Consider the following 13,844-nt stretch of genomic DNA (forward strand, 5'->3'; position numbering starts at 1 on the left):
AGCTCCTCCGTAATCTTATCTGGAATCTTGGGCTTAACGGTAAGGAAGAGGGCACTGATAGTCTTGGATAACCTATTTGTTCTGATGAATATTGTCATTGTCCTGCTGAACCTGGCTGTATTTGTAATGGGATGCCAAGGCATTCAGTTTGTGTCCAGTTTACCAAGATGCAATTTGGTGGATATGGGGGGAAAGAAGATCTGTTTCTGCTGCAAAGAACTCCATCTCGCTAAAAGCACAGAACAAGAGACTGTACTGAAGCTATACCACATGAAGGCATGCAATGCTTCTCACCTTCTTCTCAAGAAGGTTCTCTCTGCTCTTTGGGCCATGAGTGCTCTCACCACCACAGTCTGCTTGGTAGCAGCTGTCCTGCATTGCTTACAGATTGTTGCAGCAAGAAGATCCTGCATAGATGAATCTCAGCTTGAAGGCCAAGGTCACACTTTGGATCCTGATGGTTCTGCCTCACCTGTGCTGCCTCCCTCCTGTTCTGCAACTGTTGGGGTTTAGCCAATAACTCAGCCCCACACAGCTGCTCACTCCCTCCCCCACCAGCAGGATGGGGCAGAGAATCAGAAGGGTAAAAGTGAGAAGGGTCATGGGTTGAGATAAGAACACCTTAATAATTAAAATAAAACAACAACAAAAACACAATGAAAAGGAAAACCACAAGAGCGACAAAGCCCAGAACAGGGAGAAGGGGGAATGAACAACCAAAACAAACACCACATGACACAGCTACTCATGACACAAACCAAAACAAACCAAAACAAACACCACATGACACAGCTACTCATGACACAAACCAAAACAAACCAAAACAAACACCACATGACACAGCTACTCATGACACAAACCAAAACAAACCAAAACAAACACCACATGACACAGCTACTCATGACACAAACCAAAACAAACCAAAACAAACACCACATGACACAGCTACTCATGACACAAACCAAAACAAACCAAAACAAACACCACATGACACAGCTACTCATGACACAAACCAAAACAAACCAAAACAAACACCACATGACACAGCTACTCATGACACAAACCAAAACAAACCAAAACAAACACCACATGACACAGCTACTCATGACACAAACCAAAACAAACCAAAACAAACACCACATGACACAGCTACTCATGACACAAACCAAAACAAACCAAAACAAACACCACATGACACAGCTACTCATGACACAAACCAAAACAAACCAAAACAAACACCACATGACACAGCTACTCATGACACAAACCAAAACAAACCAAAACAAACACCACATGACACAGCTACTCATGACACAAACCAAAACAAACCAAAACAAACACCACATGACACAGCTACTCATGACACAAACCAAAACAAACCAAAACAAACACCACATGACACAGCTACTCATGACACAAACCAAAACAAACCAAAACAAACACCACATGACACAGCTACTCATGACACAAACCAAAACAAACCAAAACAAACACCACATGACACAGCTACTCATGACACAAACCAAAACAAACCAAAACAAACACCACATGACACAGCTACTCATGACACAAACCAAAACAAACCAAAACAAACACCACATGACACAGCTACTCATGACACAAACCAAAACAAACCAAAACAAACACCACATGACACAGCTACTCATGACACAAACCAAAACAAACCAAAACAAACACCACATGACACAGCTACTCATGACACAAACCAAAACAAACCAAAACAAACACCACATGACACAGCTACTCATGACACAAACCAAAACAAACCAAAACAAACCAAAACAAACCAAAACAAACCAAAACAAACCAAAACAAACCAAAACAAACCAAAACAAACCAAAACAAACCAAAACAAACCAAAACAAACCAAAACAAACCAAAACAAACCAAAACAAACCAAAACAAACCAAAACAAACCAAAACAAACCAAAACAAACACCACATGACACAGCTACTCATGACACAAACCAAAACAAACCAAAACAAACACCACATGACACAGCTACTCATGACACAAACCAAAACAAACCAAAACAAACACCACATGACACAGCTACTCATGACACAAACCAAAACAAACCAAAACAAACACCACATGACACAGCTACTCATGACACAAACCAAAACAAACCAAAACAAACACCACATGACACAGCTACTCATGACACAAACCAAAACAAACCAAAACAAACACCACATGACACAGCTACTCATGACACAAACCAAAACAAACCAAAACAAACCAAAACAAACCAAAACAAACCAAAACAAACCAAAACAAACCAAAACAAACACCACATGACACAGCTACTCATGACACAAACCAAAACAAACCAAAACAAACACCACATGACACAGCTACTCATGACACAAACCAAAACAAACCAAAACAAACACCACATGACACAGCTACTCATGACACAAACCAAAACAAACCAAAACAAACCAAAACAAACCAAAACAAACCAAAACAAACCAAAACAAACCAAAACAAACCAAAACAAACCAAAACAAACACCACATGACACAGCTACTCATGACACAAACCAAAACAAACCAAAACAAACACCACATGACACAGCTACTCATGACACAAACCAAAACAAACCAAAACAAACACCACATGACACAGCTACTCATGACACAAACCAAAACAAACCAAAACAAACCAAAACAAACCAAAACAAACCAAAACAAACCAAAACAAACCAAAACAAACACCACATGACACAGCTACTCATGACACAAACCAAAACAAACCAAAACAAACCAAAACAAACCAAAACAAACCAAAACAAACCAAAACAAACCAAAACAAACCAAAACAAACCAAAACAAACCAAAACAAACCAAAACAAACCAAAACAAACCAAAACAAACCAAAACAAACCAAAACAAACCAAAACAAACCAAAACAAACCAAAACAAACACCACATGACACAGCTACTCATGACACAAACCAAAACAAACCAAAACAAACCAAAACAAACACCACATGACACAGCTACTCATGACACAAACCAAAACAAACCAAAACAAACACCACATGACACAGCTACTCATGACACAAACCAAAACAAACCAAAACAAACACCACATGACACAGCTACTCATGACACAAACCAAAACAAACCAAAACAAACACCACATGACACAGCTACTCATGACACAAACCAAAACAAACCAAAACAAACACCACATGACACAGCTACTCATGACACAAACCAAAACAAACCAAAACAAACACCACATGACACAGCTACTCATGACACAAACCAAAACAAACCAAAACAAACACCACATGACACAGCTACTCATGACACAAACCAAAACAAACCAAAACAAACACCACATGACACAGCTACTCATGACACAAACCAAAACAAACCAAAACAAACACCACATGACACAGCTACTCATGACACAAACCAAAACAAACCAAAACAAACACCACATGACACAGCTACTCATGACACAAACCAAAACAAACCAAAACAAACACCACATGACACAGCTACTCATGACACAAACCAAAACAAACCAAAACAAACACCACATGACACAGCTACTCATGACACAAACCAAAACAAACCAAAACAAACACCACATGACACAGCTACTCATGACACAAACCAAAACAAACCAAAACAAACACCACATGACACAGCTACTCATGACACAAACCAAAACAAACCAAAACAAACACCACATGACACAGCTACTCATGACACAAACCAAAACAAACCAAAACAAACCAAAACAAACCAAAACAAACCAAAACAAACCAAAACAAACACCACATGACACAGCTACTCATGACACAAACCAAAACAAACCAAAACAAACACCACATGACACAGCTACTCATGACACAAACCAAAACAAACCAAAACAAACACCACATGACACAGCTACTCATGACACAAACCAAAACAAACCAAAACAAACACCACATGACACAGCTACTCATGACACAAACCAAAACAAACCAAAACAAACACCACATGACACAGCTACTCATGACACAAACCAAAACAAACCAAAACAAACACCACATGACACAGCTACTCATGACACAAACCAAAACAAACCAAAACAAACACCACATGACACAGCTACTCATGACACAAACCAAAACAAACCAAAACAAACCCCACATGACACAGCTACTCATGACACAAACCAAAACAAACCAAAACAAACACCACATGACACAGCTACTCATGACACAAACCAAAACAAACCAAAACAAACACCACATGACACAGCTACTCATGACACAAACCAAAACAAACCAAAACAAACACCACATGACACAGCTACTCATGACACAAACCAAAACAAACCAAAACAAACACCACATGACACAGCTACTCATGACACAAACCAAAACAAACCAAAACAAACACCACATGACACAGCTACTCATGACACAAACCAAAACAAACCAAAACAAACACCACATGACACAGCTACTCATGACACAAACCAAAACAAACCAAAACAAACACCACATGACACAGCTACTCATGACACAAACCAAAACAAACCAAAACAAACCAAAACAAACCAAAACAAACCAAAACAAACCAAAACAAACCAAAACAAACCAAAACAAACCAAAACAAACCAAAACAAACCAAAACAAACCAAAACAAACCAAAACAAACCAAAACAAACCAAAACAAACCAAAACAAACCAAAACAAACCCCACATGACACAGCTACTCATGACACAAACCAAAACAAACCAAAACAAACCCCACATGACACAGCTACTCATGACACAAACCAAAACAAACCAAAACAAACCCCACATGACACAGCTACTCATGACACAAACCAAAACAAACCAAAACAAACCCCACATGACACAGCTACTCATGACACAAACCAAAACAAACCAAAACAAACCCCACATGACACAGCTACTCATGACACAAACCAAAACAAACCAAAACAAACCCCACATGACACAGCTACTCATGACACAAACCAAAACAAACCAAAACAAACACCACATGACACAGCTACTCATGACACAAACCAAAACAAACCAAAACAAACACCACATGACACAGCTACTCATGACACAAACCAAAACAAACCAAAACAAACACCACATGACACAGCTACTCATGACACAAACCAAAACAAACCAAAACAAACACCACATGACACAGCTACTCATGACACAAACCAAAACAAACCAAAACAAACACCACATGACACAGCTACTCATGACACAAACCAAAACAAACCAAAACAAACACCACATGACACAGCTACTCATGACACAAACCAAAACAAACCAAAACAAACACCACATGACACAGCTACTCATGACACAAACCAAAACAAACCAAAACAAACACCACATGACACAGCTACTCATGACACAAACCAAAACAAACCAAAACAAACACCACATGACACAGCTACTCATGACACAAACCAAAACAAACCAAAACAAACACCACATGACACAGCTACTCATGACACAAACCAAAACAAACCAAAACAAACACCACATGACACAGCTACTCATGACACAAACCAAAACAAACCAAAACAAACACCACATGACACAGCTACTCATGACACAAACCAAAACAAACCAAAACAAACACCACATGACACAGCTACTCATGACACAAACCAAAACAAACCAAAACAAACACCACATGACACAGCTACTCATGACACAAACCAAAACAAACCAAAACAAACACCACATGACACAGCTACTCATGACACAAACCAAAACAAACCAAAACAAACACCACATGACACAGCTACTCATGACACAAACCAAAACAAACCAAAACAAACACCACATGACACAGCTACTCATGACACAAACCAAAACAAACCAAAACAAACACCACATGACACAGCTACTCATGACACAAACCAAAACAAACCAAAACAAACACCACATGACACAGCTACTCATGACACAAACCAAAACAAACCAAAACAAACCAAAACAAACCAAAACAAACCAAAACAAACCAAAACAAACCAAAACAAACCAAAACAAACCAAAACAAACCAAAACAAACCAAAACAAACCAAAACAAACCAAAACAAACCAAAACAAACCAAAACAAACCAAAACAAACCAAAACAAACCAAAACAAACACCACATGACACAGCTACTCATGACACAAACCAAAACAAACCAAAACAAACCAAAACAAACCAAAACAAACCAAAACAAACCAAAACAAACCAAAACAAACCAAAACAAACCAAAACAAACCAAAACAAACCAAAACAAACCAAAACAAACCAAAACAAACCAAAACAAACCAAAACAAACCAAAACAAACCAAAACAAACCAAAACAAACCAAAACAAACACCACATGACACAGCTACTCATGACACAAACCAAAACAAACCAAAACAAACCAAAACAAACCAAAACAAACCAAAACAAACCAAAACAAACCAAAACAAACCAAAACAAACCAAAACAAACCAAAACAAACCAAAACAAACACCACATGACACAGCTACTCATGACACAAACCAAAACAAACCAAAACAAACCAAAACAAACCAAAACAAACACCACATGACACAGCTACTCATGACACAAACCAAAACAAACCAAAACAAACCAAAACAAACCAAAACAAACCAAAACAAACACCACATGACACAGCTACTCATGACACAAACCAAAACAAACCAAAACAAACACCACATGACACAGCTACTCATGACACAAACCAAAACAAACCAAAACAAACACCACATGACACAGCTACTCATGACACAAACCAAAACAAACCAAAACAAACACCACATGACACAGCTACTCATGACACAAACCAAAACAAACCAAAACAAACACCACATGACACAGCTACTCATGACACAAACCAAAACAAACCAAAACAAACACCACATGACACAGCTACTCATGACACAAACCAAAACAAACCAAAACAAACCAAAACAAACCAAAACAAACCAAAACAAACCAAAACAAACCAAAACAAACCAAAACAAACCAAAACAAACCAAAACAAACCAAAACAAACCAAAACAAACCAAAACAAACCAAAACAAACCAAAACAAACACCACATGACACAGCTACTCATGACACAAACCAAAACAAACCAAAACAAACACCACATGACACAGCTACTCATGACACAAACCAAAACAAACCAAAACAAACCAAAACAAACACCACATGACACAGCTACTCATGACAAACCAAAACAAACCAAAACAAACCAAAACAAACACCACATGACACAGCTACTCATGACACAAACCAAAACAAACCAAAACAAACCAAAACAAACCAAAACAAACCAAAACAAACACCACATGACACAGCTACTCATGACACAAACCAAAACAAACCAAAACAAACCAAAACAAACCAAAACAAACCAAAACAAACCAAAACAAACCAAAACAAACCAAAACAAACCAAAACAAACCAAAACAAACCAAAACAAACCAAAACAAACCAAAACAAACCAAAACAAACCAAAACAAACCAAAACAAACCAAAACAAACCCCACATGACACAGCTACTCATGACACAAACCAAAACAAACCAAAACAAACCAAAACAAACCAAAACAAACCAAAACAAACCAAAACAAACCAAAACAAACCAAAACAAACCAAAACAAACCAAAACAAACCAAAACAAACCAAAACAAACCAAAACAAACCAAAACAAACCAAAACAAACCAAAACAAACCAAAACAAACCAAAACAAACACCACATGACACAGCTACTCATGACACAAACCAAAACAAACCAAAACAAACCAAAACAAACCAAAACAAACCAAAACAAACCAAAACAAACCAAAACAAACCAAAACAAACCAAAACAAACCAAAACAAACCAAAACAAACCAAAACAAACCAAAACAAACACCACATGACACAGCTACTCATGACACAAACCAAAACAAACCAAAACAAACACCACATGACACAGCTACTCATGACACAAACCAAAACAAACCAAAACAAACACCACATGACACAGCTACTCATGACACAAACCAAAACAAACCAAAACAAACACCACATGACACAGCTACTCATGACACAAACCAAAACAAACCAAAACAAACACCACATGACACAGCTACTCATGACACAAACCAAAACAAACCAAAACAAACACCACATGACACAGCTACTCATGACACAAACCAAAACAAACCAAAACAAACACCACATGACACAGCTACTCATGACACAAACCAAAACAAACCAAAACAAACACCACATGACACAGCTACTCATGACACAAACCAAAACAAACCAAAACAAACACCACATGACACAGCTACTCATGACACAAACCAAAACAAACCAAAACAAACACCACATGACACAGCTACTCATGACACAAACCAAAACAAACCAAAACAAACCAAAACAAACCAAAACAAACCAAAACAAACACCACATGACACAGCTACTCATGACACAAACCAAAACAAACCAAAACAAACCAAAACAAACCAAAACAAACACCACATGACACAGCTACTCATGACACAAACCAAAACAAACCAAAACAAACCAAAACAAACCAAAACAAACACCACATGACACAGCTACTCATGACACAAACCAAAACAAACCAAAACAAACACCACATGACACAGCTACTCATGACACAAACCAAAACAAACCAAAACAAACACCACATGACACAGCTACTCATGACACAAACCAAAACAAACCAAAACAAACACCACATGACACAGCTACTCAAGACACAAACCAAAACAAACCAAAACAAACACCACATGACACAGCTACTCAAGACACAAACCAAAACAAACCAAAACAAACACCACATGACACAGCTACTCAAGACACAAACCAAAACAAACCAAAACAAACACCACATGACACAGCTACTCAAGACACAAACCAAAACAAACCAAAACAAACACCACATGACACAGCTACTCAAGACACAAACCAAAACAAACCAAAACAAACACCACATGACACAGCTACTCAAGACACAAACCAAAACAAACCAAAACAAACACCACATGACACAGCTACTCAAGACACAAACCAAAACAAACCAAAACAAACACCACATGACACAGCTACTCAAGACACAAACCAAAACAAACCAAAACAAACACCACATGACACAGCTACTCAAGACACAAACCAAAACAAACCAAAACAAACACCACATGACACAGCTACTCAAGACACAAACCAAAACAAACCAAAACAAACACCACATGACACAGCTACTCAAGACACAAACCAAAACAAACCAAAACAAACACCACATGACACAGCTACTCAAGACACAAACCAAAACAAACCAAAACAAACACCACATGACACAGCTACTCAAGACACAAACCAAAACAAACCAAAACAAACACCACATGACACAGCTACTCAAGACACAAACCAAAACAAACCAAAACAAACACCACATGACACAGCTACTCAAGACACAAACCAAAACAAACCAAAACAAACACCACATGACACAGCTACTCAAGACACAAACCAAAACAAACCAAAACAAACACCACATGACACAGCTACTCAAGACACAAACCAAAACAAACCAAAACAAACACCACATGACACAGCTACTCAAGACACAAACCAAAACAAACCAAAACAAACACCACATGACACAGCTACTCAAGACACAAACCAAAACAAACCAAAACAAACACCACATGACACAGCTACTCAAGACACAAACCAAAACAAACCAAAACAAACCAAAACAAACCAAAACAAACCAAAACAAACACCACATGACACAGCTACTCAAGACACAAACCAAAACAAACCAAAACAAACACCACATGACACAGCTACTCAAGACACAAACCAAAACAAACCAAAACAAACACCACATGACACAGCTACTCAAGACACAAACCAAAACAAACCAAAACAAACACCACATGACACAGCTACTCAAGACACAAACCAAAACAAACCAAAACAAACACCACATGACACAGCTACTCAAGACACAAACCAAAACAAACCAAAACAAACACCACATGACACAGCTACTCATGACACAAACCAAAACAAACCAAAACAAACCAAAACAAACCAAAACAAACCAAAACAAACCAAAACAAACCAAAACAAACCAAAACAAACCAAAACAAACCAAAACAAACCAAAACAAACCAAAACAAACCAAAACAAACCAAAACAAACCAAAACAAACCAAAACAAACCAAAACAAACCAAAACAAACCAAAACAAACCAAAACAAACCAAAACAAACCAAAACAAACCAAAACAAACCAAAACAAACCAAAACAAACCAAAACAAACCAAAACAAACCAAAACAAACCAAAACAAACCAAAACAAACCAAAACAAACCAAAACAAACCAAAACAAACCAAAACAAACCAAAACAAACCAAAACAAACCAAAACAAACCAAAACAAACCAAAACAAACCAAAACAAACCAAAACAAACCAAAACAAACCAAAACAAACCAAAACAAACCAAAACAAACCAAAACAAACCAAAACAAACCAAAACAAACCAAAACAAACCAAAACAAACCAAAACAAACCAAAACAAACCAAAACAAACCAAAACAAACCAAAACAAACCAAAACAAACCAAAACAAACCAAAACAAACCAAAACAAACCAAAACAAACCAACAAACAAACAAACAAACAAACAAACAAACAAACAAACAAACAAACAAACAAACAAACAAACAAACAAACAAACAAACAAACAAACAAACAAACAAACAAACAAACAAACAAACAAACAAACAACTCCCCAAGCCACAACCACCACCACACAACATTGCACAACAACTGCCCCGGTTAATATACTCATCATGGCATCACATGGTATGGAATGAATATCCCATTGGCCAGTTTGGGTCAGCTCTCTTGGCTGTGGCCCCGCCCCTCCCAGCCTCTTGCCCACGTGGCAGAGCATGGGAAGCTGGAAAGTTTCCTGACTACTACAGGTGCTACAGTGAAGAGAATTAACTCCATCCTAGCCAAAACCAGCACAGCTATGAAAATAGCTAGCATGAGCCAGAGATAATTTAGCAAGTGCAGCAGCACCTGTGTAAGATTGATGTAACTTTGGAATCCAGTGCCAATGTAATAGCTACTATCAACAGAAGGCAGTGATTTACAGGAAGGGGCAGCTTTCTGCATAGCAATGGTGTGATCTTACTACAGCTGCAATTTGATAAGTACTCTCAAAAGCAAAACCATAGAAATTGCATTTGCAAATGCACCTTTTAATATAGGCAACAGGAATGATAGCCATGCGAGTATGAGAGCAGGAGGGCTGTAAAGGCATCATTTCCTTCCTAAAGGCAGCACACACAAAAGAACCAGATGCTCAACCAGAATAATAAGAGTGATGCTGAGGACAGTTCTCACTCATCCAGGAATCACTTGGTGAAAGTAAGATATATCTCGATTACTGGAAGAATGTGGATCATTTACAGAGCCTAATGAGACAAACGGGTCAGCATAAATGTGCTGCTGTCTGATCCCTAGGCAGTCTCTAATCCAGCCACGTCATGGAATGAGACATGGCTTTCACTCACACCTCAGAACTTAATTTCTTCAAATGTCTTGAGTGACACCATGTGCCACTACCCTAGAAGCGAAGCCCTCCCTGGGGAGTTGCTTCTTTCTTTCAGCATGCTGAAGCTGGGGCCATGAAAGCATTTTCTTTAGCACCATCCCTTCAAGATCCTTTGCCCACTTCAGCCTATAGAATAACCAAATTCTAGTCTCCTCGCTGTGGTAAGGTAACTTGCATAGTTTTGCTGTAGTTGTGTTTCTGTTTTTTCTTTGCTGGGCTTTTGGCTGACTGATGGTTGCTTGGCTTTGGAAGACAGGGGTGAAGATCTGGCTCAAGAATCCCAGTTCTGACATTATCCGTGAGGAAGCTTCTGGAGTTGGAAGCTTTAAATAGGTTTCCGCAAAAGCAATTGGTTACCTGAGACTTGCATATGGAGTTGCAGAAGAGAGGACGCTAAACTGCAACGCTTAATACTGAACTTGGGGCAAATGAGTATTTCTTTTAAGGCCAACGTGACAGTTCAGGCTCTTGCATATATGTATATCAGTAAATACCTGGGCTAAAGAAACACATCTCCACATACTGAAACAGAACAAACAAGCAAAAATAATACAAAGTAAGGCTACTGCACCATTCAGTGCACTTCCCACATTTGTTTTAATAATCATAGTTTGATTTCAATAACACTTACTATGCAAACTAACATACTCATTATTATATTCCATAAATTAAGGAAATGTGTTGCTAAAGAAATGCCAAGAGGTTGATCTGTGACTAGAAGAGACCACATGGAGAGCATCCTGTGTTTGCTAGCACGTATCCTATGGGGAATAAGGCAGAGTCTATACCATGGCAGCCTCGTAATAGATATTCCTGCTTCTTCAGGGCATGTCTTTTCTAAAACTGCGTTGCATTAGCAGAAAGAGCAGCCTTCATTAGTGTAATTGGGCAGCCATGAAAATTCAGGCATGAACATGAGGACAACAGATGAGGACAGCAGGCCCTTCACTGCCTGTAGCTGTGCACAGGCACAAGGAAAGAAAGAGGAGGAGGAGAATGCCTAAGCCCTCAGCCCATGGATAGCTCCAGGGAGAAAATGCAGTATCTGGCCCGCCTATATGGCTATGATTTTCCTCTTGCCCTGGTAACATTACTACACTGGGGATCTCCATTGGGCTGGCCACATGAGCAGCCCAGTGAGGGCTATCACTTAGCAGCTTCTTCTCAAAGGTACGCTATTGCTGTGCAGGTAAAGGGCACCACTACCTGTGGTCAGTGTCATCCATCAATTTCTCCTCTGGGTCCTCCAACTGTCAAACCTCTTCCTCCCAGTGGCAGCTGCAGCCTCCTGTGCTGAGTCCCTCAGGATGTGCCACTCTGGCTGAAAAAGAGGAAGATTTTAGTTTCCTGGACAACCTCTTCATGAATGCAGTCTCAGAGCTCTCTGACAGAGCTCACCCAACATCAGGAGAGGAGCAAGAGCTGAGCGCTCACTCTGCGATGTCTTGGAAGGGACAGGGTTTGTATGGTGAATACCTGAAGCAGGCTGAGAGGTCTTGGTTTGAGGCATGGGCCACCAAGGGGAGGAAACTACACCATGCTGATTGTGAAGTACACGTTAAAAATTGCTGTTGGTTTTTGTAATTTGCCGTGCTCTGCAGTGATTAGAGAGGTTTTGCCTAGGAGATTTGTTATTAAAACAGTGGTCTTGAGCGTTATCAGTTACTTGGGTCTTGCATGGAAGCTGTTACTGTACTTCGGGTACCACCTCATGGAGACAATTAGCCAATGGAGACAATACCTCCTCCTGTGAGAGGTTTTTATGGAAGAAACACAGAATGGCACCTTAGCTACCATCTTCTATAATGCCTCCTCCTTCATTACAACAACTTTTCAGTATCTTGAACATCCTTGGGTAGTTAAGAGATACCTGTTGGTATTGCTTTGGCAGACGGTTTCAGTTCTGTCTCAGGTTAATAAGCAACGTAAGAATATCATCCAGAGATCTGCCCCAAGGATCTATAGCTATGTGTTGCAGGGTATGCGGGATAGTATGGGCAAATGCCTAAGACAGTGGTGTAAGGGACTAGAAACTTGTCTCAACAATGTCGGCAGAATGGCTTGATTACCAAGGCTTCACCACGACAGCAACTGAGGAAGTTCTACCCAGCAGGAACCTATATATCTATATCTTGTTTTCTGGGAGCACAGAGGACCAGTCCTCTGC

General features: G+C 39.2%; 1 long non-coding RNA gene across 1 annotated transcript in view; it reads right to left on the reverse strand.

Moving 5' to 3' along the window:
- Positions 1-13,844, reverse strand: part of LOC142049655 (uncharacterized) — a 923,484-nt gene that overhangs the window by 12,653 nt on the left and 896,987 nt on the right. The gene's annotated exons all lie outside the window — the stretch shown is intronic.

The sequence above is a fragment of the Phalacrocorax aristotelis genome, chromosome W (genome assembly GCF_949628215.1).
Source record: "Phalacrocorax aristotelis chromosome W, bGulAri2.1, whole genome shotgun sequence".
Lineage (NCBI taxonomy): Eukaryota > Metazoa > Chordata > Aves > Suliformes > Phalacrocoracidae > Phalacrocorax > Phalacrocorax aristotelis.